The sequence below is a fragment of the Propithecus coquereli genome, unplaced genomic scaffold (genome assembly GCF_000956105.1).
Source record: "Propithecus coquereli isolate 6110/MARCELLA unplaced genomic scaffold, Pcoq_1.0 Scaffold121, whole genome shotgun sequence".
NCBI classification, from domain to species: Eukaryota; Metazoa; Chordata; class Mammalia; order Primates; family Indriidae; genus Propithecus; species Propithecus coquereli.
In genome coordinates, this window is record NW_012136192.1 from 119,665 (window position 1) to 144,122 (window position 24,458).

Consider the following 24,458-nt stretch of genomic DNA (forward strand, 5'->3'; position numbering starts at 1 on the left):
CCCGGATGCCGGATGAGTGGATGGAAGCTCCAAAAACATCCAGCCGGGAAGGACAGTGCCAGCAAGAGTCACTGGCATATCAGTACAAATATCGCCCCTGCAAAAATGGCTTTCCCAGAGTCTGACAGCACACTAGCGGCTTTTCCTCCTCTTATTGGGAGAGCAAAACTACTGAAGTTAATCTTCTAGACACACAAAAAAGCCCCAAAGTTTCCAAAACTGGGGGCCAGCCCTTTTCCCCCAGGGATCTTAGAGCCATGCTGCGTATCTGGTGGCTGTGTGGGATCAAGGTGAAATGCAGGGCTGATCTGGAAGAGCTCAGGTACCATCTAGAAAGTCCTCCCTCCCTAAAGCCAGGTCTACGTGGGTATGCCATGGTTGGACTGAGGACACTCTCAGATCCAGGAAGGGCTGCTCCCCACATTAGGAAGAGCCAGGTATGCTGGCAAAGATCTTGATGGCCATGTCTAAGGCATTATATTTAGTTTGGGAATCTTTTCTTCTGGACAATCTTGATTCCCAGTGCCTATCTCTCTGCCTGGCCCATAGAATGTATCGCAAATATATGCTGAGTGGCAAATACGTTATTTCCTAGGAAAGCAGAGGACACTCAAAATCACAGAGTAGAAAGAACTGAAGTAATGGGGCATGTTTACCTTGGAAAACAGATGATACGGTGGGACTGGGAGACCTCCTCATTGTGCCTACACAACGAAACTTCATGATACAGTAGACAAAACATGAGATTTGAAATAGAAGATTTTGGTTTGGGACCGAGCTGTCTGCTACTCGATAAACTTTGTGTGCCCCTAGAAGAGTGATTGTCTTCATTCTAAATACAAAAGCAGATACCCAATATTTCCCAACTCTAGCTGTACATTAGGACTTTTAAACATAGAAGCTTAGACTCCACCACAGAACTACCATCTGATCTCCAAAGATGGGTCTCTGAATTTGTACTGTTTAAAAGCTCTTTAGAAAATTTTAATAATAGCTAAATTTGAGAACCAATGACATATATATCCAACCACTGATAAAATATACATCCTTTATATATCTATATATCTTATCTATGTAAGATCTATATCTATACGGACTAAAGAATTGTTCAAAATACATCATGTGGCCGGGTGCAGTGGCTCACAGCTGTAATCCTAGCACTTTGGGAGGCTGAGGCGGGAGGATCGCTTGAGGGCAGGAGTTCGAAACCAGCCTGAACAAAAGTGAGATCCCATCTCTACAAAAAAATAGAAAAATTAGCCAGTGTGGTGGTGCGTGCCTGTAATATCAGCTACTTGGGAGGCTGAAGCTGGAAGATTGCTTGAGCCCAGGAGTTTGAGGTTGCAGTGAGCTGTGATGAGGCCACTGCACTCTAGTCCAGGTGATAGAGCATGACCCTGTCTCAACAAAAGAATACATTATGTGTGAAGGGGGAAGAGTCATTCCACTGTGGAGCTCAGAAAGCCGAAATAAAGAACTGTGTGCTCTTCAAGCGGGGAAGCGTATTTTTACTCCTGAAATGTTCTTACTTAAACCATTAAAAGCCAATCAAAAATGGAAGCTGATGCCTTGGAAGGCTGAAAGAAATGCGTAAAAAAATCAAACTTGTCAGGAATACTGCAGAATAGATTCCCACATGGATCGAGTGGAGAGGTGAGAGTAACTTTTTAATCCAATGCATTAATATTTAATGACACTACAACATTTATTAACCCCCACGTGGTGTCAGGCGCTTTATATATGCTGCCGCACTTACTCCCTGGGAGCACACGATGGGGAAGGTGGGTTTACACCTTTTACTCATGATGGAGAGAAGCCGGGTCCCCACTCGCACCCTTTATTACAACCACGCTGGTCTCCACACATCCTGTGAGATCCCCACCCACACTCCTGCCTTTGCTCATGCCAGTCCCAACCAGGGGAAACACAGAACTTCCCTCGCTCCAGATCCTTCGAAAACATCTGACAGCACCTTTCAGGTGCCCCCCACCTGTGGCCTGGCAAAGCCACCGCAGCACTGGCCTGTGGCCTTTGGCACCGCCTGCTTTTGCTTCCAATGGGAAGAGTTTGCTTCCTCTTAATCTCTTCCCCAAACACTTCTCCACCAGGCCCGGCTTAACTAAAACCTTCACTCTAAGGCTGACGAATGCTGGCCTCTATTGAAATAAGCCTTTCTCTGGAGGAGGCTTTTACCAAATGCAGATGTAAAAGGTGCCAGGAGGTGAGAAAGGCCGTGTGTGCGCCAGGCCCGCGCTTGCTGCTTTGGATGCTGTATGGAAACCCATTCGTCCTCTGCCCCTCCACGAGGCGGGGAACACCATCATTGCGTAGTCACCTCAGCACCCGGTGTATCAGAAGCGCTCGACAACTATTTATTGAATGAAAGAAATAAATTGAAATGGACAAAAGATCAAAGACATGTCTACAATGGGGCGAAAGTCCACTCTCAGAGACCTCCCAATGCTAAAACTTTGTAATTGGAGAAAAGTCACAAAAAGGCCACTGGGTGACCACCGAGAACAAGGCACTGGCCCCACACACCACAAGCCCACGCACAAAAGCAGCCGTCTGCAGCCCTTAGGCTGGAGGGAAAAGATAAACAGGTAGCAAGCTGAACCTTTATCTTAAAAGAGCAATGCAAAATTTAAATAACAACGGCAGTGCTTTCACAAGGCAAGATGTAATTGCCAAATGTATTATAGGAAGGCAAAAAGTCACTATTTGTCTTCAGTTTTATCCTTTCAGGGACAAAACTGGCACGCAGCTTGGAACACTGATGAAAAACTCACTAAAAATCATGACTAAACATACCCACTTGAAAACATTTTATCTGCCGCCATTTTCGTTTGAAGTCGACAACCTGAAAGATAAACTCAACTCCAGGTCTCTCCTGAAACTCCCGAAACACTCAGTCAAAACAATTTAAGACCTCACAGCAGGAATACAGAGGCAATGGAAAAGCATTTAAAAGTCCAAGGAAAACAGATTCCTCACTTTTCAATATTAAAAAAAAAAGTTTCATAGGACAAAGTCCAGAGGGATATAAATTTTAGAAAAACTCGGGTGCAAAAATCCAAAGACCAAAAGCTCAGGCTCACACTTATACGGCCCTTTCCTGGTAGAAATGTGAATTAGTACATCCTCCCTGTGGGGCAGTTTGGCAATAAATAGCAAATTGTAAAATGTATTATTATCTCCTTATGGTAAACCCCCAGCAGCGGAATTGCAGGGTTGCAAGTATAGCGGGAAAGAAATGCATTCACAAGGGCGGTCCTGATAGCGCTGGTTATAATACCAAATAACAATGATAATGATAGCGAAAACAACCTAAATGTTCCTAACTAAGGGTTTGTGTAAGTCAGTCATAGGACATCGATATCACAGCAACAATGAAGGCGTCAAATATGACCGTGTAGGGCATACTGACACGAAAAGATGTCTCTGACATATTGTTGAACGGAAAAAGCTGTCTGGCAAATACCACATGTGATCCCATTTATATAAAAGTGTACACAGCCATATGTTTATAGAAGCGCAGACAGACCTCTGGAAGCCGCACCAAAATGTTACAACGGGTTATCTCATGGCGATGAAAAATGAAGGGATTTATTAGTTCTCTGTTTACTTCTGTATTTAATCTTGTCTAGCACGCCTTTTTTGTTTTTAAACAAAATCATAATGCTGCTAGAGATCAACCTCCTTCATTTACAGATCATCCAATTCTATGCAAAGTGTCGGACTATCTTAAGCACCAATCCCAATAGGTGAATCCAATTCTAGTTTCGGAATATTCCAGAATAGCTCCATGCGACCTACAACCTTAGCCCTCCCCTCTTCAGGTTGCTGAGTGGGACTGGATGTGACAGAGTAAAGCAATTCTGCTGCCTGGGAAGAAGGGCTTGTTGTATAAGCCCTTGACTTTCAACCATTACAAATGCTTCCTGAATCCTGCCCCACCTCCTGCAGGGCCGGATCCTGCGGGATGACTAACCCTGCCCCAGGAAGGAACTAGGGCCTTGCTGAAGATGGGGAATTGCAAAGCAGATCTGCAAAGCAGATCGGGTGTCAGCTCCCAGGCAAGGCCTCCCAACTAATCCCAGGAGGGTCTGCTGGGCCGATCTCCCTCCTTTTGGTTCTTCTAAGCCATGTCACCTCCCAGCTAGGGGACGCTGCCACCTGCACTGGAGCCATCAGGTGCAGAGGCCAGAGGCAGGCTGAGAGGGGAGACCAGGCCGACTGACCAGCAACCCCCCAACCCCCAGTCCAGTTCCCAACGGGAAGCACTTCCCGCTACCTTGCAGGTGCAGCCTTTCAAAACAACACGGAAGCCGCCACCTCTGGAGCACAGAGGAAGGTCCGGAGCCCGGCAGGCTGTGACGCCAGACGAAGTAATGTGTTAATGATGTCCAAGCCCCACACCATACGGACCCCAGGAGGCCAGGCAGCAGCTCTGTCTTCCAACTTCTAGAGCTACAGGCAAAGTTTCAAAGCATCCTCAGAAGAGGAAAGGGAACAAAAGGAGGGCACCTACAAGTCAGAACCCCGACTCTGAGCCAGGCGCAGACTCCTCTGTGCCTCTCCAGGCCCCTAGGCAGACAGAACGCCCACCCCTCGTTTAGGAAAACAAATACTCAGAGAAGCCAAGAGTCTGGCTCCTGGGAACAGAGTCACCAGGTAGAAGAACTTCAAATGCATGTCTGAGTTTGCTCCTCATCCCATAAGGCTACCTCGGACTACCTAGGAGACAGCATTTTTCTCCTCCTCCTTCTTTGGTTTGAAGAGCTTAACAGGAGACAGCAACTACACAGGGCTCTTCCATGTAATAACGAGCTCTGAGAACACCCACATAGTTCAGGGTTCATGTCGCCCCCGAAGGATCTCCGCGAACTGGCCCTCCACACAAGCAGCCGGAACATCACAGTGATTGCCCCTGCAGGAGATGTATATAATAAAAATTGAATGCTGCAGCATGAACTTCATACATGCTTGTCCTCCTGGTTTATTCATCAGAAAATAATTATCTGTGCTTGCTTTCACAAGAGCACATATTTTATAGGGTACATTAAAATTTAATGGATTTTTAATAATATTGTAACTACCGCAAGAGAAAAACTGGGAAAAGCTGCACCACACGTCTTTGCTCCACTTTGGTGGTTTGGCTCTAGCATCGGAGAGGAAGCACGAATTCGGTGAGGAGGGGCAGGCACCCTCATGTAAAACACAGGGCGGCTATGAAAAGTTTCACATCTGACTCCTGGTACAAGAGATCTGCGCTGAGGGAGGGAAGTGAAGGAAGGGAAGGTTCCAAATCCACAATCAGAATTTACCAAATGCTAAATTATGCCTGCCTTAACCTGGGCGCCTTGGGATCTAGTTCGGACAGAGAGGCTAGCAATGGGAGATCCGCAAAAAAGACACTCCAGTCGTGGAAAGCCACAAGCAGGCCAACAGAATACAACTCCAGGGCCAGAACAGACCTGGACAGTCATCCAATGTCTATAAATCCAAAATGTGTAGAAGAGATGGCCAAGGCGCAGAGAAGTAAATGCTGCCCAAGGTCACAAGAGGAATTAGCAGGTCTTTAATTTCTGCGTGGGGCCATTTCTATTACCGTGTATGGCGCAGGTTAAAAGCATATACTTAACTCTAACGGCAAAGATAATGTCCCCAAGTCTTTAATAATCTGCTGGATTTCAAGTTTCACATTTTTAGCCATTTCCGAGAACTATTATTTTTCATGGGCCATCTCAATCGTTTTTATTCTGATAAGCATTCCAAAAGATCACTCTATTTTAACTTTCTGGGAAAAGTTTTCTCTCTCCCTATAGGACAAACCCACACGTCTGAGAACTCCTTATAGAACAGAGTTCCTATCCCAGAGGCTAAGATGAGGTCACTCTGTTGGTCCCTCGTAGAAGGCTCCTACACATGTGCCCAGCGCAGTTGTCCAGGGCCTCCTGAAGTGTCACCAGCAAAGAGACCAACATCTATTTCTGGACAAGGAAAAGAAACCCATGGTGCCCTGCCCCCAGTGATACATCCATAGCCAGGCTGACTCACCCATTCGTAAGTGCTCGGCCAAAAATAATACCTGCCAAAATTCCGTTTCCTAATCTATGACAAAATAATATCCAAATTAAAATGAAAAAAGGCTTAAATGTCAAGTGATGATGGTGATTTATCTTGTACTGATTTATATAATGCGCCACATCTCGGATGGGTAGATTTTTCCATGACATCAAATCAGGCTGCAAGCAGGGCTGGTGATGACAAGGGCGGCTGGAGAGCGAGCCTGGGTGGGTTTGGCATTCTGCATCCCCAACCTGAGATCGCCCTCTGCCCCTCAGCCGCCTCCCGACACTGAGCATGCGCCTCCCTGTCCCTCAGCCTCATTGTCCTCAGCTGTGACAATGGGCGCACAAACACCTACTTCCCAGGGGTACTGCAAGAATTACATATTTATAGATTAATGAAAGCAACCGTCGTGCTAGCCAGTACACAGCAGAGAGGCAACGGTGATAGTTGTTATTAAAAAATACCTGACATTTACGACTGCTAATGTGATCGGAATGGGTTGATAGTTCCTTTCAACTTTCATATACAGAATGATAATAGTAAAACGGTATAATATTAAACAGTATTAAATATTAAACCACTGTGTAATATTAAAGCCCAAAATGGTGAACACTGCAGCATCAGACCTTCTGACAGGCCTCTGAATGCCCTTTCAGCAAGGTGTGATTTATTTTGTTTCAGTAAAAGTACACTGTGTCTCCTTAGAAGGAAGAGGAGGGGAAGCAGGAGAAGAATGAATGGGGAAAGGGGAGAGAGGAAGAGAGCACGGCCAACGGCAGTCTAGAAGGGTCTACGTGTCGGGGCCTTGCCTCTTACTGCTGCCTTCGGGGAAAACCTCTCCTTCCCATCTACTCTCTGTCGTGTGCAAGCACCAGGCCCCCTGGTGACCCACGCACACGCACGAGCTGTAACTATCTACAGCTGGAGACGCTCCGTCAAAGCAATCGCATGACCTCTCAGTGTCAACATGCGTGTCGACGGAGGGTGAGGGACTGCCACGGGGCCATTAAGCGTGGACATTAAAAGCGTTGATGGAGCTAAAACACATTAACCTGCGGAGGAAGGCGGGCTATAAGCTGCAGCTCCGGCGACATCATAAAAAGTAAAGAGGCCTCCGTAATGGAACCAATATCACAGCCATTGATATAAATTATACCTCAGAACAGGGGAGAAGGGGGTGGGGTATAAAAATGGAACAAGTTCAAACTTCTTTTATTGTAATAGTCTCCAGTTGAGCATAATCACCAAAGCTATAGTGCGATACGATTGCCAAAACTAGACAAACATCTGTGAGATGGATTCATCTCAGAGGGGAGGCCAACAGCTTGTTATCATTAAAGCGGTGATGCTCGCTCTGCGATTGAACTGCAGGCCGCCTTGTTACTGCGTTTGCGGAGGCAATTGTACCAGATGTTGGCAACTATCTTCAGATAGATGACAGGCACCTGCTGTTGAGAAAATTAAGCTCCTCGTTGGCCTCCCTCATTTGGGGGGAGGAAGGGAGGGAGGGGCAAGAAGGAGTGACCCTTCCAGATGCCCCCTGGTGAAGCACTAACAAGTGACCAAGAGGGGAGGCTGAGCTCACCAGACAGGGGCTCTCCCATCTGCTCCAACTCAGCTCCTGGTGCCAAAGACCCAGGAAGGGCCCACAAGGTGCTGGAGGAAAGATGGAGAAGTTTAGGAGGAATCTAACTCAGGCCAGAGAAGCGAAGAGCTCTGCACCACCGACTCCCTCAGCAGGTTGCTCTTGGTAACAGTCTGGGAGATTCTTCAAGAGATCCTAAATTTGAAACGTGGCTATGGACATTAATCATCATTAAAAGCCAAACAGGCAATTTTCCAACCATGTCATGCTGACTCAGATGGAGACAAAGGCTCAGAAAGCAGGGAGAGCGGGGACAAGAGAGATAAATACCACCCATGCCACCACGAACAAATAAAAATCATGAGAGCCCATAATTCATTTTTCAGAGTGCCCCGAACATCCGCCGCTAGTTATTTGACAGAAATGATTCACTCCAGAGTCGGTAGGGCTGACCCAGCTCTTGCTGGGGGGCGGCCTAGCAGAAAGACACCTGCAACATGCAACCACGGACGTCCTGGACCCCAGAGGTGCAACCTGACTCCTTTTCAGCAGAGGGTGGTCAACAGAGCTACCCAAAGACCAAGCAGAGGGGTTCAGTCCTGGAGGGCTGATGTTCTGCTGACAAGATCAAGTCAGATCCTCTCTGCCGTCCTTAAAACGTGCTCATGTGGCCCCTCAGCTGAGCCACAGGGATTATTTCTGAGTGTATAGCGATTCTCCTTCCTCTCGGATTATCAAAGTTGAATGAGGATACCCCGTATTTGACTCCTTCTTACTATGACTGCTGACACCAGGACACGACACTGACAACTGTCCCCAGAGACAGGCAGCTGCTGGGACTCGGGGCAGGGGCAGACCCAGCCAGGACCCAAGGTGTCCTAACAGATATAATCTGACTCTTCGGCCTCAGTTTTCTCATCTATAAGTGGGTCTCCAAAGCCCCTTCCCAAGTCTACACTGCTAAAAGCCCTGAACTGTTCTAGTCACAGCCAAAGGAATTAAATGGCTTGGTCCAGACAGTTGAAAAATGTAATAGACGTGTTACATCCTGACATTCCTACCTCTGTTGGTAGCCCAGTTTTGGCTTACTCTAATATTTAGCCACAAAACAAAATAAAACATGCCTCTTTAGCCTGTAATTAAGGTTGTTTCATGTCCTTAACCAATAAGAACTTCGCTGCTCTGTTTAAAAAAAAAAAAAAAAAAACTCATACTTCAAAGTTCCTAGGACAGAAATGACAAATTTTCAGAGAAACACTTACTAGAGAATACAGAAATCAAGGCATCAATTTAATTTCACACTCTACCTGCCTTGGACTAATTTGTGTAAATTACATTTCATACTAAAGAACCTCAGCCCACGTGACCACAATGGAGAAATAAGCAGCTTGCATCAAATTGAGTTTTTCAGGTATAAATATATAGCTCTTTTTAAAAGTGTGTGAATGTTTAGCTGAATTTTTCAATAAAGGTTTTATATAAAAATTTCCAAAGTGTTTATTTCTACATTTTCATCGACACATCAATGTCATTGGGTTTTTACAGACCTAAGGAATGCAAATCAATCCATGTGGATCCTTTTTTTTTCCCCTTCCTTTTAGAAAAATGATTATAGCCAAATTCTCAGCTCATGGGTGTGAGTGAGCAAAGCCATTCATGTAGCTTCATTCCGTTGCCATTGCGTGAGGCTACATAAACGTTTCCATTTTGGCCTTCCGCGTTCAGGAATGTGGCCAGACAAGTGGTGCACGACAAGCAGGCCTTTGCACATGTGTCCATGGGGACGATCCTCCAGCCTGTGGCTGCCACAGACACACAGAGCACATGTCCCAGAGCAGCAGCACCCATGGCCCAAGAGGAAGCAAGACTTCAGGATCATCACGCCTTATCTGGCCACCGTAACCTTCCCTACGTGACCAGCAAGGGCTTACGCTTGCTCTACTCTCCTAGTCCTGATATTTAAAAGATGTTTCCAAATGGACTGGAGGAGTGGCATCCAGACAACAGGGCATAACTTTCTGATGTAGGTCTACTCTTCCAAACGAGTATACCTGTGCCCTCAAAGTGTATGACTGATCCTGAAAACATCCTCAGTTCTATGAAATCATTACTGTCTTTGAAATTGAAGTTGGGGACTGGGAATGTCTATGGCAGGAGACAGTAACTTAAGGCCTGCAGGCCAAACCCAGCCTGCCACCTGTTTTTGTAAATAAAAGTTGAACTGGAACATAGCCTGGCTCGTTCATTTACATATTGTCTATGGCTGCTTTTGTGCTACAACAGCAGAACCAAGTGGCTGGGGCAGAGTCTGCATGGCCTGCAGAGTCTGAAATATTTGTTATCAGAGCCTTTACAGACAAAGTGTGTCAACCCCTGTTCTATATGAACATCATGCTAGGAATGAGAATATGAACCATAATAATGACTCTATAATTCCCAGATGTTGGAAGGACTCGACACATATGAAAATAAATGGTATTTCTTTTTGTTTTCTTTTTTTTTTTGTAAGGCATCTAGAATTAATACATTTGATTTTGGGACACTTTATAAAAACTTTCAACCAATGGTTATAGTAGAAAACCACTGGCTTCCACTGCCACTCTGTCCTAGGTGTATGCAAGGAGCCATTGTCAATTTCCTCAGGCTGCCAAAACCCTTCTCCTATGTTAATCACATCTGGGAAGCAACAATGAGCCTGAATTGTAACAAGACACCCTGACTCAGGTTCCCGGGGTTCTTTAGCATGGAAGAGAGAGTGCCTGCTGCTCCACTCCACTGGGCAAACGAGCAAGCAAACCTGGCGTGCAGCTTCAGTGGGGGTGAGGGTGAGATCTCAGGGAGGGGACTGAACCTGGCTACAAGGGGAGAGTCTCTAGAGTCCCGGGGCATGTCCTCAGCAGTCAACATATGTGGGCAAGGTGAAGGCAGGCATCCCGATTTAAGCTGCCTCCCTCCACGCTCTCCAGCTGATGACAAAGCCAAAGTCATGAGCTCAAGTCCACTGACATGGGCATCTCCATCGGGTTCTTTCCAGAGTGGGCACGGGCAGGACTGCAATATCCAAGCAGGGAGCCAGGGGGAGAGGGTAAGTCATACTACAAGCTTCCTTGGACCCTCCCTCTGCGCCAATGCTGGTCCTCTACAGAACCCAGAAGAAAGGTCTGTCCAGCCCCTTTTCCAGGTCAACCCTCAGGCTGGTGTTGAGGCAAGTGAAGACAAAACTCAGGGCTGCCACAGGGGAGTAGCTCAACAACAGCTACTATCCCCACCCTCTGTGACGGGGGCAGGCCCTCGCCTCCCGCACTGCACTTAGCACACTGCACTGCACTTCCGGCAGCTGCCTGCCCCTGCCTCACTCACCTCCATGACCCCAGCACGGGGCCCAACACCTAGAATGTGTTCCTGGATGCATGGATGGCTGGACAAGCGTAACCACCTCCCAGCCTTCCTACGGCAGCTCATGGAGACACTCTTCTCCCCTCCAGCTGTCCTATGGTCTCCAGCGCCCTTAGAGCTCCTGAATGCACTGTCCCACCCCTCAGGAACGCCCCCACCAACCTGAAGTTCTTCCCGAGCACAGGCTACGAGACAGACTGGCCACACTGAAGCGCCTAAGAGGAATTAGCATAAGCGCCCCCAAAAAGGCAACTTAAAACTAAGATGCTCTTTGAGGGAGTGGTGCCCAGTAAAATACAACCAGACACGCCCTTGTCAAGCCAGGATGTTACAGACAGTACTAGAAAAATCCCAGTCCGTGAGAAGGCAGCAATCTCTAACAGAACAGGCCTTTTGAAATAACTTGCAAGTGAATTACAGCAGCTACTTCCTATGGGAGGGAAAATTATTTTAGGCGGCTTCCAGTCTCCTGTGCCTCCTTTAATTTGAGTCATATGCAAGAAATATTTATTGAGGGTGGAAGTCTCCCCATAGGTGTGTTTTAAGAGCAGGCCACGCTGGAGCACTCCAGTTAGCTTTATAAAGCTGCCTTAAAAGAACATTTTTAATGCACCATCTCCTTTGCTTTAAACTGATTTCTCATTGCAAACAACCCCCTACAAATATCTGCTTCTCCTCTGGCCTCAGCTGCCAGGCATGCACCAAGTACTTGGGGACGCCGCCATTAAGATGGTGGTTTTCAATAGAAACTTGGCATTTATCATAGTGAGAGTATTATCTTCTCAACAGAAGCTGACAATTTGTCCTGTTCCTCCCTTGAGAGAATCCAGTGAGATCACATTTGCTTCCCCTGCATGCTGTTTCTCCTACTACAACATTTCTTTGCCTGGAAAGAAAATATTGTGACTCCTTGCCATATTCACTTCATTAGCATAAGAGGAAAAAAAGCCAAATCCTCCCATAGTCCTCCCCACACTGTAACTCCAGCTGGGTTAAATCTAGCCGGATCTTAGATGCGGGACTTGTGTGGCTCAAGATTTGTCAGAGCTGATGGATGTGGGGGGATGGGGACAGAGACTCGGAGCCACTCAGAAACCAGTCCCTTAAAAATTCAAAAACCATCCATTTGGCACATAGCGAGTGCTTTGTGCAGATGAAGGTAGGGAGTTTATCGGAGGGAGTGAAACTGGCAGAAGTCAGCAATTTGGGGGTTCAGAAACACGGTGGGAGGCTGGTGGGTGTGTAGAGAGGGAACGTAGGGAGGCGAGACTATCATTGAGCACCCACGTGCCAGACACTGGGCAAACTGTCTCTTTGAATTCTTAGAAATCCTCCCACCCCCCCAGTAAATGAAATTGTACGCCCACTAACAGATGAGAAGGACAGTTAAACCAAGAACCCAGGGTCACGGTACCATTAGCAAATGATCCAGATTCAAATTCAGGTCTACGTGATACCAAAGTCCAGAACTGTTCAACTTCTTCACCCCACGTAATCCAGATCACTCCTAAGAGTCTGGCGACAAATGCCAATGGCATCCCTCTGCTCCCCTGAGACAGGAAAATGTACCTGCAAACAAACGCATTTTCCCTGTCCACGGCTACATTTCCCAACATCAGAGGGCACCGTTTTCATTCTCCAGGCTGGTTCATCACCAAATGCTAAGTCTAGGGCAGAAGCTGCCCAAAACCCGCTTCGTCCTCAAAGCCCCCGAGGACCCACACACCTAGGGGCCCAGATGGGCCCACGCTCTCACCAACTAGCTCCTGAAAGCCACAGGCCCTACCCTCATCAGGTCAGTTGCTTTTCTTAGACCAAAGACAGAAATGAGCGAAGGGGAGAAGATTAAACAGAGAAGCATATCCCCGATTTGTACCTCCACTCTGCCTTCTCCTCTCTGAGGCAGCTGTGTGCCTGCCTGCTATGCCCAACCTGAGAAAAGGCCCTGCTGACCAGCTCACCTGCCCAGATAGCCCCTTAGTTCCAGCAGGCTTTTGCCGTAGGTGGAAAGAGCTAATTTACCCCAGGCTTCCAGGGAATCATGGGTTCCACGTAAGGAAATGTTCCAGATAATGAAATATATTCTCTTAAAGCACCATATTAAACAGAAAAATCCGAATTTTATCCTTGGAGACTCCTTCTCCAATGACTGGCACATCCCTGCCCTCTGATAATAAGGCCCATTCATTTCACCACTACTTACTGAGCACCAACTACAGCCCAGGTACCCAGCCAGTCCCAATGCTAGAGGGTGAGTAAGCAGATCCGGCCCGAACCAGACTGGAATCCACAGTCCAATTGCAGCAAAGCGGCTGCACACATCTGACCTGCCCTTGACAAGCCACGGTCCCCTCTTTCATGGTCCCATTCTGGATTCTCTCCACTCCGGGTTTGTTTCCTTCATGACACAACCTGTAATTATTTTTATTATTGACTTGCCTGCTTTGGGCTGGCCCTCTGCCACCCATACCCCATGCTAAAATGCAAGCCATGAGGAAGCAAGGATCCTGTCTGTTCCTTTCCCCGAGGTGCCCCTGGCTCCTAGCTTAGCGCCTGGCATTCAAGATAATCAAGGTCTGCTGGATGAATCAATGAACAAATGAATGATGCGTGAGGCTGCAGAAGCAATGCTTTCTGGGCCTAATGAGGAAGGATGGCTGTTTCCCTGCACTGAACGGTCCTACGATTCAGAGCTTTCTGAGATCGAAGGCTCTTTGTTTTTATAGGTTTTTCTCCCTCTTGCTTTACACTGAGTTTATTAACATTTTCCCACCCCTTAATATTTGCTATAAATTCAGAAGAAGCCAGAAAACCAAGCTGATTAGAATCACGCGTAAAGGAAAAAGAAAGAAAATCTAAATCGGGATATGAAAAGTTCTCCCAGGTGGCAAAATAAATGCAATGAACAGATTAGTAGGTCAATATATATAAAAATATATTTTAATAAACAACAGCTTAATGATATTGAGACAATTTCTAGACAGTATCCCCTACCCACCCCCTGAAACATTTAATTATTCCAGAAAGTTTAGGAGTTCATCAGGAGGGTCTACCCAGAAGAATTCCCTTTTGGCCCAAATCAGTTCAACGTTTCCCATCAAAGCCAGAGCAACCTGAAGGTCAATTCCACAATGTGGAAGTGTTAGTGTAGCTGGATTGAATTTGAGGTGCATCTCATCAAAAATTACGCAAAACAGAATTTTCCTATGCTGCGATGATCGAGGAGGGACTATTCCATTTGTTTCACTTCCAGGTTAGGCAGAAGAACTGAGTCGCATACTCACCCAGAGGACAGATGGGTATGGAAGAGTGTGTGTGTGTGTGTGTGTGTGTGTGTGTGTGTGTGTGTGTGCGCGCGTGTAGGCTGTTGCCACTTGGGGAGGTCAAGGCAAGAGGACTACTTTGGCCAGGAGTTGGAGATCCGTCTGGGCAAGTTAGTGAGACCTCATCTCTACAAAAAATTAGGCTGGCGTGGTGGTGCACACCTATAATCCCAGTGACTCAAGAGGGTGAGGCAGAAAGATCACTTGAGCCCAGGAGTTCGAGGCTGCAGTGAGCTATGATCAAGCTACTACACTCCAGCCTGGGCAACAGAGCAAGACCTTGTCTCTTCTTATCAAAAAAAAAAAAAAAAAGGCTGCTGCACTGGCGAGCCTACTACTAGATAGAACTAGAGAGGCAACTCCTGAGTCTCAGAGGACCCCGCCTCAGAGATGGAAAATAACAATAGTAGCTAATGTTTCTAAAGTTTATTAAGCACTTACTCTGTTTCTGGCAGGCTGCTAAGAGCTATATGTGCATTAGTGCATTTAATCCTCTTGGCAATCCTATGTATTAAGTACCATGATTATCCCCATTTTGCAGATAAAAAAACTGAGATGGAAAGAGGTTAAATGACCTGCTCATGGTTACAGAGCTAGTAAATAGATGAGGTGGATTTGATACCAGGCAGTCTGAGCACACAAAACCCACACCTTATTACCACGCAATATTCTAACCCAGGGGGTGTGCAAACTACGGCCTGAGGGCCCGATCCAATAGCCTCCTGGTTTTTGCAAGCAAAGTTTTATTGGAACACAGCCACGATTATTCATTTTCATATTGTCTTTGGCTGTTGTTAAGATACAATGGTGGAGCTGAATAGGCTGGTAAGAGACCATCTAGGCCACAGAACTAAAAGTTGTTATTATCTGGCCCTTTGCAGAAAAAGTTTGCCAACCCATATGCTAAACAGTAAACAGTAGTGATTCTCAACTTTTCCACCCATGTACTCCTAAAAGTCAAGAAAGTTAAAGGATAGCCCAGAGTGACCAGGAACAGAAGCTGAAGCAGCCAGCAGCTATCCTGAAGTGTCTTAAAGCCTTACAGTTTCTTTTTTTAATTATGAAATGTTTTCATTCTGAGCCATAATATTTGTTCTAATATAACATGCTTTAAACAAACCACCATAAAATCATAGTCACCTTCCTGGAAAATGTGCCATAGGAATGCTGCAGCACTGCATACAGCCAGCCGGGGCCACCCTGAAGAAGGATGCCCAGGATGAGCAGCTCGGGGAAGTGGCAAGCCCAGGACTCCTCGCCAGAGGGTCAGGGTGTGCACCTTGGGCCGTTGCTATCTGGCTGAGGAGTCTTGAGCAAGTCATTTGTGCTCTCCCAGTCTTCCTTTCCTAACTTTAAAATGGGGGATAATTCTCCTACCTCACAGGGCTGTTGGGACAATTATAGGACAAAAGAGGCGGCTCCTGCTTGTAATCCCGACATTTTGGGAGGCTGAGGCGAAAGGATTGATTATTTGAGGCCAGGAGTTCAAGACCAGCCTGCGCAACATAGCAAGACCCTGTCTCTAGAAAAAATAGAAAACTAAGCCGGGCATAGGGGCACATGTCTGTAGTCCCAGCTACTCAGGAGGCTGAGGCAAGAGAATCACTTGAACCCAGAAGTTCGAGGTTGCAGTGAGCTGTGATTACAACACTACAATCCAGCTTGGGTGCCAGAGCAAGATCCTATCTCTTAAAAAAAAAAAGAAGAGAAAACAAAAGATGCATAAACGGTTCCCCAAAACAGGAGTCTCTGAATCTGAACACAGACACCAACTTGGTTGCAATGGAGAGCTCTGACATCAATAAATCCTACTTGCTACTAAAACAGGTTTGTTTTAAACTAGTCTGTCAAAGAAAGGGGGTGGCCTTTTTAAAAGATAAAAATGAAAAATACTTGTTTCCGTCTCAGAGAATCAATCTGCAGCCCCCTTGCAAACTACTCCACACTTTATCTTCCCGTTGCCTACCATGCCCTCTGCCATTCCAAAAGAAGGTTGGGAATAAGATCAGGAAGCCTGTCTCTGATCATTCCATAATCGCATTTAGTTTTCCTTAAGTGAAAAGCACCTTCAATTGTTTTTTAAATACTAACACTCTGTAAGCAAATCTGAAAATATCTACCTCTGCCACCAATTATAAAAGACAGTTAGCGACCTCAACAACCAAAAATCTCTAATTTACAACTAATCTACTTGCACAAATTACATCTTCTACAACAGACCACCTAAAAAATGACTTCCTGTAAACAAACCACGATGCTGGACTTTTTAACGTAATTAAAACCTCATTTTGCTCTTAAACTACAAGAAGCTCACTTTTCACTACACTAGGGCAGAATTTTTTATTTTCAGGAGACGCAGACTAACCCCCAAGTGGGAGCCCATACAGGAGCTCACAGGAGCTCTACCCTCCAAGTCACCGATGAGCCACGGCCTGCGCCAGGGACTGCGGGTCTGTGCGTCCTGCCTTCTGCAGGCCACTTGCTCATTTCACACTGACTGGCCTGTGCTCACGCAGGTCCTACGCTGGCCCCTGTCCCAGTTGCTGCGTTAAATCGAGAAGGCATAATGTAAATAGGTATGAAGTAAGTGTTCCGGAACACACAGGAAGGAATATTTAAATTTGCCTGGAGGTGGTCAAGGAAGGTACTGACCCTTTTAGAGGTTTTGACTTCTCTCACCTGCCCTTCATTTAAGGTGACCAATTCATTCTGGTCTGCAAGTCCCAAGCCCCTAGAAACCTTATTCCCAGGCAAACCGGGATGGTTGGTCCCCCTACCTTCATCCTGCCCAGTGCTTCTCTCTAACAAGTAGGAATCAATCGTGAATAATATTGTTTGCAGGCTCTGTGTTGTTCTCCCATCCTCACTCCTCTTCCACCTCCCACCCCAACTTGCAACAAGTAATCATCAGCCGCTCACAGGAACAGCCCCTCCACCAGATCCTTCCTTCCTGGGAACATCGTGGCCACACCACCGTCCCACAAAGAAGAAAGGCCCATCACCCAGCTGCAGAAGGTATGTGGACGGAAGGCAAACCAAATCCCACTTTGCCAAGAACTCGGCTCTAGGAAGACAACACAAAGTGGAGAAAAAAATGGAAGCAGCACATACAAATTCAATCTATCCGATCTCCTATTTATTTTATGCAAAGTTTTCCTGGTGCTTATTAATGCCAGCTTTCCCCCCACCATTTAATCTCTGCTTCCATTTCATTCTTAGAGGCCTGTGATTATTCTAATTCAGCATTTGGATGACTTCATTTCCGCTCAAGTACACCCAGGTCAACTTGGAGAGAAAAGAAAGAGGAGGAGAAGAAAAATAATCAGCTAAAAGCTATTAAATATCAGCCGTGTGCCTCATGAGTGGTTTTAAAGGCAGTGGTGAGGTTAGCAACAGTCAGAAACTCAACCCCTTCTGCCTCTTCCTGCATATTAACATTTTTTCTGGGACTTTCACTCTTATGGTTTCGAATGTAAATAAAGTACAGACTGGCTTTTAGCTAATTCACAAATACCAAGTCTGAATATACAGGGCTGTAAAAATTTAGAGGGTGGTGACTTGACAATTCTGGCTTGTTGTACGTAGAGACTGCTTCTGAGAGGACAAAACAAGAAAAAAGGGAAAGAAAAAGGAAAGAAAAAGAAAAGCATACTGGACTGTAAGCGGGTGTCCTATTGACGGGGTGGGTGGGAATCTCCATATCAGTGTTCGTTCCCCCAAACAATAGTGTCCATTTCTATGCCAAGTCTACATGAACTGAGTTTTCTCTTCCGTAAGAACCACCCCTTGCACCCACTGGCACAAGCTCGAACCGCGATTTCTGGTACACTTGCCATTCCCACTGAACTATATCTAGGGAGAGAAAGGCTTTCTTTTCTCATGCTAACAGCTCCATTGTAAGTGACATCTTCAAGGGACCGAGGAGCACTCTGGGAAGGTGAGCTGGTGGAAGTACCTCCTGCCCCTCCCCCTACCCTCCCTCCCCCGGGCTCATTAACTCCTCTGTGCCCAAGGGCTCCTCTGTCCCTGGCTTTCCTCTTCTTGCCCCAACAGAAAAATCCAATAAAGCTAAACCATACTGGGAAAGGCAGTGAAAATGCAAAGCCAGAAAGTTGGGGCCTTGTTCCTCTACCTACTATGCAAATGAGCGTGGCATTTGATTAGCATAATCTCAAAGTTTTCCCAGCTTGCTACCCAGAAGGCATCCTATTTTTCTATTTGTGTATTTTAAAACACTGTTAACAGAGCAATAATAATGTCTGATGCCTTTGCCTAACAACAGCTGGCTATATTTTATACACTAAGAGGGAAATGGGAAGTTTTCCTAGAAACTCACTATTTCAGCTTCTCCTTTTTGAAGCAAAAATATGAAGATTTAGGAGACGTGAGGTCAGGGTGCTCAATCTCTTTCTAACTCGACAACTGCCACTGGCTGCAGCAGAAATGGTTCTAAAGAGGAAAAGTTCAGCAGGAAAACACAAAGTTGTTCAGCAGGAGGGTTTACCTGCAAAGCCCAAGGATCATATTACTGGTGGATAATGCTTGTTTGTTTGCTGCCACCTGTCCTAGAAGGTAGAGGGGGGCAATGAGGCAGGAGTCTCCCACTGAGCAGAGCAGCTTACGTGGTCAGGGGGCAAATAAAGTCCCCTCCCTGTATGACACACCTTCAAGGGCAGAGGCTAACCAGGCAGAGAATCAAACATGGGGGCAGTGTTGGCCTTGTTCTGGGCTATCACAGGAAGAAAACGTAACACTAAGGTAGCCTTCAGCATGGCTGGCCAGGGAAGAGAGAGCAAACAGTCCTTCCCAGTCCACCCCACAGTGACAGCTGACGAAGGTCTCAGCGACACCCCTGCTCTGCAGGGAAAGGTCACGCAGATGACAGGCGAGGCCCAGGAAGCTGTCCACCTCCCAGTCGGTCCACCTGCACAAACCACTTCAGAGGACACGCGCCTCACGGGAGAGCTCTGACGTCCACAAAGGACACACAAGACCTTTGTTTTCCAGGGCTCCTCTGAGGGAACCCCGCAGCGCCAGAGCTCCGTTTATCTACAACACGCATTTAGAAGTGATAAAATGCTACCTCAGGATCACACGGGCCACCTTCAGGAATATGGTGACTTGCTTATTCGTTTTCTCACAAATCTCCTGCCTTTCAAATTTCAAAGGCTTGATAATATTTTTATTCTAGGTTTTACTCTCCTCACACACACAGTAGCAAAAGGAGGATCCGAGCAGCGGCCGTGGACGTGCCACCATCGCACCTGCACGGAAAACCCGGAGCTAGAAAATAACGGGCAGCCGCCACTTGCTCAGAACGCGCTCTCCGATGGTGCTCCCCACACTCGGAATACATAAGAAGATCTCATTATATTTAAAAAAGCAGTCCATTCTTGTTTTTTTTTTTTTCCCAAAAAGCTTTCAAGCACCACTCTCTGGAGCTCAAGTTAACTTTTTTGGGCCCACACACAACCCAAATCCAACACAAAGGGCCCCGAGGACGCCTTTCACCTCATTTCCACAGAGCTCCCCTTTGATGAGACCGAAAGAGCTGTAACTTTCCAAACCATTTCCTTGAAGCCCTTTTTTCCCCCCTCCGGGTCCACCACAATGAGGGGGCTGGCTCAGGAAAGGGTTAAAGCCCTCGTGTCAAACCACAAACTCGGGCACTGGCCCAGAAGGGACATGGGAACCAGGGCAGCCGAGTGATAAAGGCCGGATTGTAGCGGCCCACTGAATTGGAAACGACTTGTAGGCCTAATGAAACAGAACTTTGGCAGTAACACAGAATGAAAGGAATGAGACAATAAAAGGCAAGAACAAAGGGTGCAGAGTCGGTTCAGCTTAGCAAAATAAGCTCACTTTGTTGTTGGGGAAAGCCAAAGCCGATTAGGATAAACCAATGACTAAGCATAAGTCTTCCAAACTAATTACACAGTTCACCATGTGAAGTATAATTGGAAGCCTCCAAATGCAGGCTGCTTTGCTTTCACAGGAGTTCCATAAAGTGAGAATTACCTAGCGAGCTGGGCACCGAGCGGCCCTATCATCTCGGGGAACAGCTGAAAGGTGCGGAGCCGCTCCATCCGGGGACGAAGCCGAGAATTCATTAAGTCTAAAGGCCTCTTTTTGATCTCCAAAATCCTATAAGTGAGAATTTAAGAAACTAGTACTTGAAGGAGGGGCCTAAAGGGGAGAAGGAGGAAACCCGTGTACATGGAGTTTCTTTGATCCGGTGCATTTTAATTACCAAGCTGGGCTCTTCCGGGTGGCTCTGCAGGAAGGACCATGGAGAAACAGGCCGATTCATTGTCTGGGACTGCATGGGCATATCTAGAGCATCGTTTACCTGTCGTTTTTTTGGAATGGCCTATATACATCATTCCTGTATGTATGAAATCATGAACATAGATAACGTCCAAAAAGAAACCCAAGGCAGTAAAATGAATTACTGTATATTAACATTTTTGACAAATGAACTCCCTCTGAATAAGAGGTTGCTTAGTGGTAAAGTGGGAAGTGGGGTTTTCCAAAGGGTGAAAGAGGCAAGGGGTAGGGTGTGCAGAACAAGTGGCTATCCCGGCTCTAGCCAGCACGGGCTGTGTGAGCTTGGACAACTTCCTCACCGTTCTCCCCAGCAGCATCATCGCCTACGTAACAGATCTACCACCCACTTCGCTTGACATTCTTGAGAAGCACATGGTAAGATGCATTAAGAAGCTTAGCACCAAGCACACGCAACTACAATTCAGAAACAATACACAGTAAAAGTATCTTCACAGTAAAATCTGCATCTCAAAAACTCCAAGTTTTATTAATTAGATCTAGCATGTGAAATAGTGAGATGGAAATATTATACAGTTTTTCTGAGTCTTACTCATAAGATGGAGATTCCAGTTTATAAATAGTGGCTTTTTCCAAATAAAGAATCCCTTCACTGTCCCTGCATCACGAAGTCCAGAAATAAACTCTCATGTGGTTAAGACTGCTTTGCTTGTTATACATCACGCTCATTACTATTGATGATGTATTATTTTGGTCATAGCCTATATGTACCTTGGATTATAATCTGTCTCCCTATACATACCTTGGATTATAATCTGTCTATTAATGTTTAAACATTTTCTGCATCACTGACTTTTCAAGTTTAAAACCGTATTTTAGGAATAATCCAGTCCAGGGCTCAGCAAACTATAGCCTGCAGGCCAAATCTGGCCCACCACCCATTTTTGTAAATAAAGTTTTATTGGAACACAACCACATCCATCTGTTTGCATGTTGGCTATGGCCGCTTTCTCCCTGCAACAGCAGAAGTGAATAACTGTAACACAGACCACATTGGATTGCAGCACTGCAAATATTTACCATCTGGCCCTTGACAAGTTTTCCAACTCCTTCCCTCAGAAGAGAAACTGAGGCTGGCAACAAAACAACTCATCAAGGTGTCACAGGGGCATCATTCCACTGTCAGGCCCAGCATGTGAGCCTGAAATACCTTCAGCCTCACTCTTCTCCGAGGACAACATCAGAACAGCGACCCAGGGGTGAGGCTGGCCATCCAAGTCAGCAGAGTGTTTACATCAATGATCACACTTCATGACCTCATCTTAAACAAGTAACATGTCTCTAACCTGGGCTTGGGGGGTGAATTTTCTGGGAGGAAGGTGGGAGAACAGCATAAAAGGGTTTACAAGCCTCCAATTTGAGTTATTTAAAGCTCCCAGTGTGTCATTCTGCACCCACTCCACTTACAGTAATGACATATTTAAACTCCCCTAGCTCAGCCCCCTGATAGCAGTCTTAGCCATTGTGACTGTCACCTGAAATAAACAGCCGGAGCAGCTGCTACCTTGGGCAGGATGGGAAGAGGGAGAGCAGAGAGGAATGGCAGCAAGGAAACCTAAAAAGAGCGGCACACCCTGCATGGAGGCTGTGAAAGGATGGAAAGTTCTAGACTTGGAGGAAGAGGAAGTAGGGTGTGAATTCTGGCTCTTGTTACTTACTGCCTTACCTGGGTGAAGCAAATGCTGAAACTTAACCTCCCTGACTCTGACCATCCACCTTTGCCAAGTGGGCTGGATGGTACCAATATCCGCCGTGCAGGTGAAATGAGGAGACGTATGTCCCTGGAAACACTAAAGGACACAATCTCTCCCTGTCCTTTGCATCCTCCCTGCCCTAAATCCATCCTAGGAATCAATCAGCAGTTAGAATGGGGCACGAAGTTCGGATTCCGTTATCAGAAAGCCTGGAGGGGAAGTCTACACCCAGCTCTACCTCTCAGAGGGCCGTGACCTTGAGTCAAAGGCACAATCCCACCAAGGCCCCATTTAACAATCTGCAACATGGGGGATATCACTACCAGCCTCTCAGAGAAAAATTCAATGAGATAATGTTAAGTAAATGGTCTGGCCCAGTATCCAACACTTAGTAAGCACTCACTATAAATAATAAAATTACACCTTACTAATTTGCAGCTGGTTTGAAGAATAGTCCAAAACAACATCACACAGTTAAGAATGTGTGGGTGCACGTGTGTGAACAAACTTCATGCAAGTGTGTGTGTGTGTCTGTGTGTGTGTGTGTGTGTGTGTATTCCGTTTCCTTCAACCAGAACATAAACTACTGAAGGGCAGAGTCAGGTTGTCATTTTACCTGCTACCTCCTTTTACAACTGCTGGATGTCCTCATTGCTCCCAAGACCTGGCACTACTGTCCCCCTACGTTGATCATCCTGGATTCAAATGAGTTAGGCCAGAATCCTGAGAGGTGGCGGGCCCTGCCCAAGGGGACGTAAACGTAACATCAGCCACCAACCAAATGGGAAGTAAGCTATTCTGAAGGCAGATCCAGATAATGCACAGAGCATGTGTATGAAACTAGCTACTGAAACATGAGCAGGGTGCTACGGTTTTGATATGTTCAAAAGCCTCCTTAGTCCTTTAATAAAACACTTGATAAGTCTGCACATCAAAGTCCACCAATGTTACTACAAAATTAACTAGGCAGCTTCAGACCCAGCAAGTGCCATGCCAGGGAAGATGGTTTGTGACTGCTTCCCAGACAAAAGGACAACTGTTCTCAGGGCAGCAATGGTGGCCGCTGTGGGCATGGCCAAAGCTTGCTGTGTGCCTACTAGAAGGCGTACTGGGTCACAATGATAAGTGTTAATGAAAAACAACAGAAGGAGAGACAGAAACAGAGAGAGGAAGGGAGGGAGAAAGAAGGGGGGGTGGTGGGAAGAAACCGAGGGTTGGGGACATGCAGAGATATACTATGTGTTGGCAAGTATAAGCCTGTTTGGAATATTCTAACAGCCCATCTGGGCAGCGTCAACTTCCCTGACACAAATAGGCCCAGGAGATTCCAAGGCAGGTTATGGCTCGAAAAAAGAAATCCCACCTCGTGTTTGCAAACACTACCCCTGGACTTGTTTTAAAAGCAGAAAGACAGCAAAGAGGGCTTACCCTCCAGAGCTTTCCATTATGCAAGCCGGACTTGTCTCATTTAATTATTTCCAATCCCTTTCTCTAGGCAGGGTGGGGCTGGGTCATGGGCAAATCCCCCTCACCGCTTTAAATCAGTCTTGGAGAGAAGAGCCTTGTAACACACATGGTCACAAACACACTTAGCCGTTCTTAAGACCCAGCCAGAATGAATCGGTCCCCAACTGACAATGCCAGGAAGGGCCTGTGGGGGAGGCATCTTTCACAACCGACCTGGAAGGGCAGTTCGGTGCATTCTGAATGCACGGCTGGGTTGGCAGAAGCTGGTTTCTCTTTGCTGCATGGTTTCCCATCCATGCAGAAATTAATGCCAGAGACAAGAAAATCTCCATTTTTGAGGCTAAATAAAGGTCATAGTCCTCATCCCAGACAGTAGTTCACAAACGAACACACCTGCAGACAGGGTCACAGCTGCCCATGGCCCTGGGCAAACGAATAAGCACAGAACCTTCAGCGCGGCCAGTGGGTGGCAGCGCCTCTGTGCCCACGGCAAGCATGACAGCTGTTGCAGGAGGAAACGAGTGACGAGCTCGGCACAGGCGCTGTGTCTTCTCGGGATGCCTGGGTAGCTCT

At 46.5% G+C, this 24,458-nt stretch overlaps 1 protein-coding gene across 1 annotated transcript in view; it reads right to left on the reverse strand.

Annotated features, from left to right (window-relative positions):
* Window positions 1-24,458, reverse strand: part of LOC105827476 (RNA-binding protein Musashi homolog 2-like) — a gene marked incomplete at its 3' end in the record, with an annotated part of 243,722 nt that overhangs the window by 87,970 nt on the left and 131,294 nt on the right. The window lies entirely within an intron of this gene.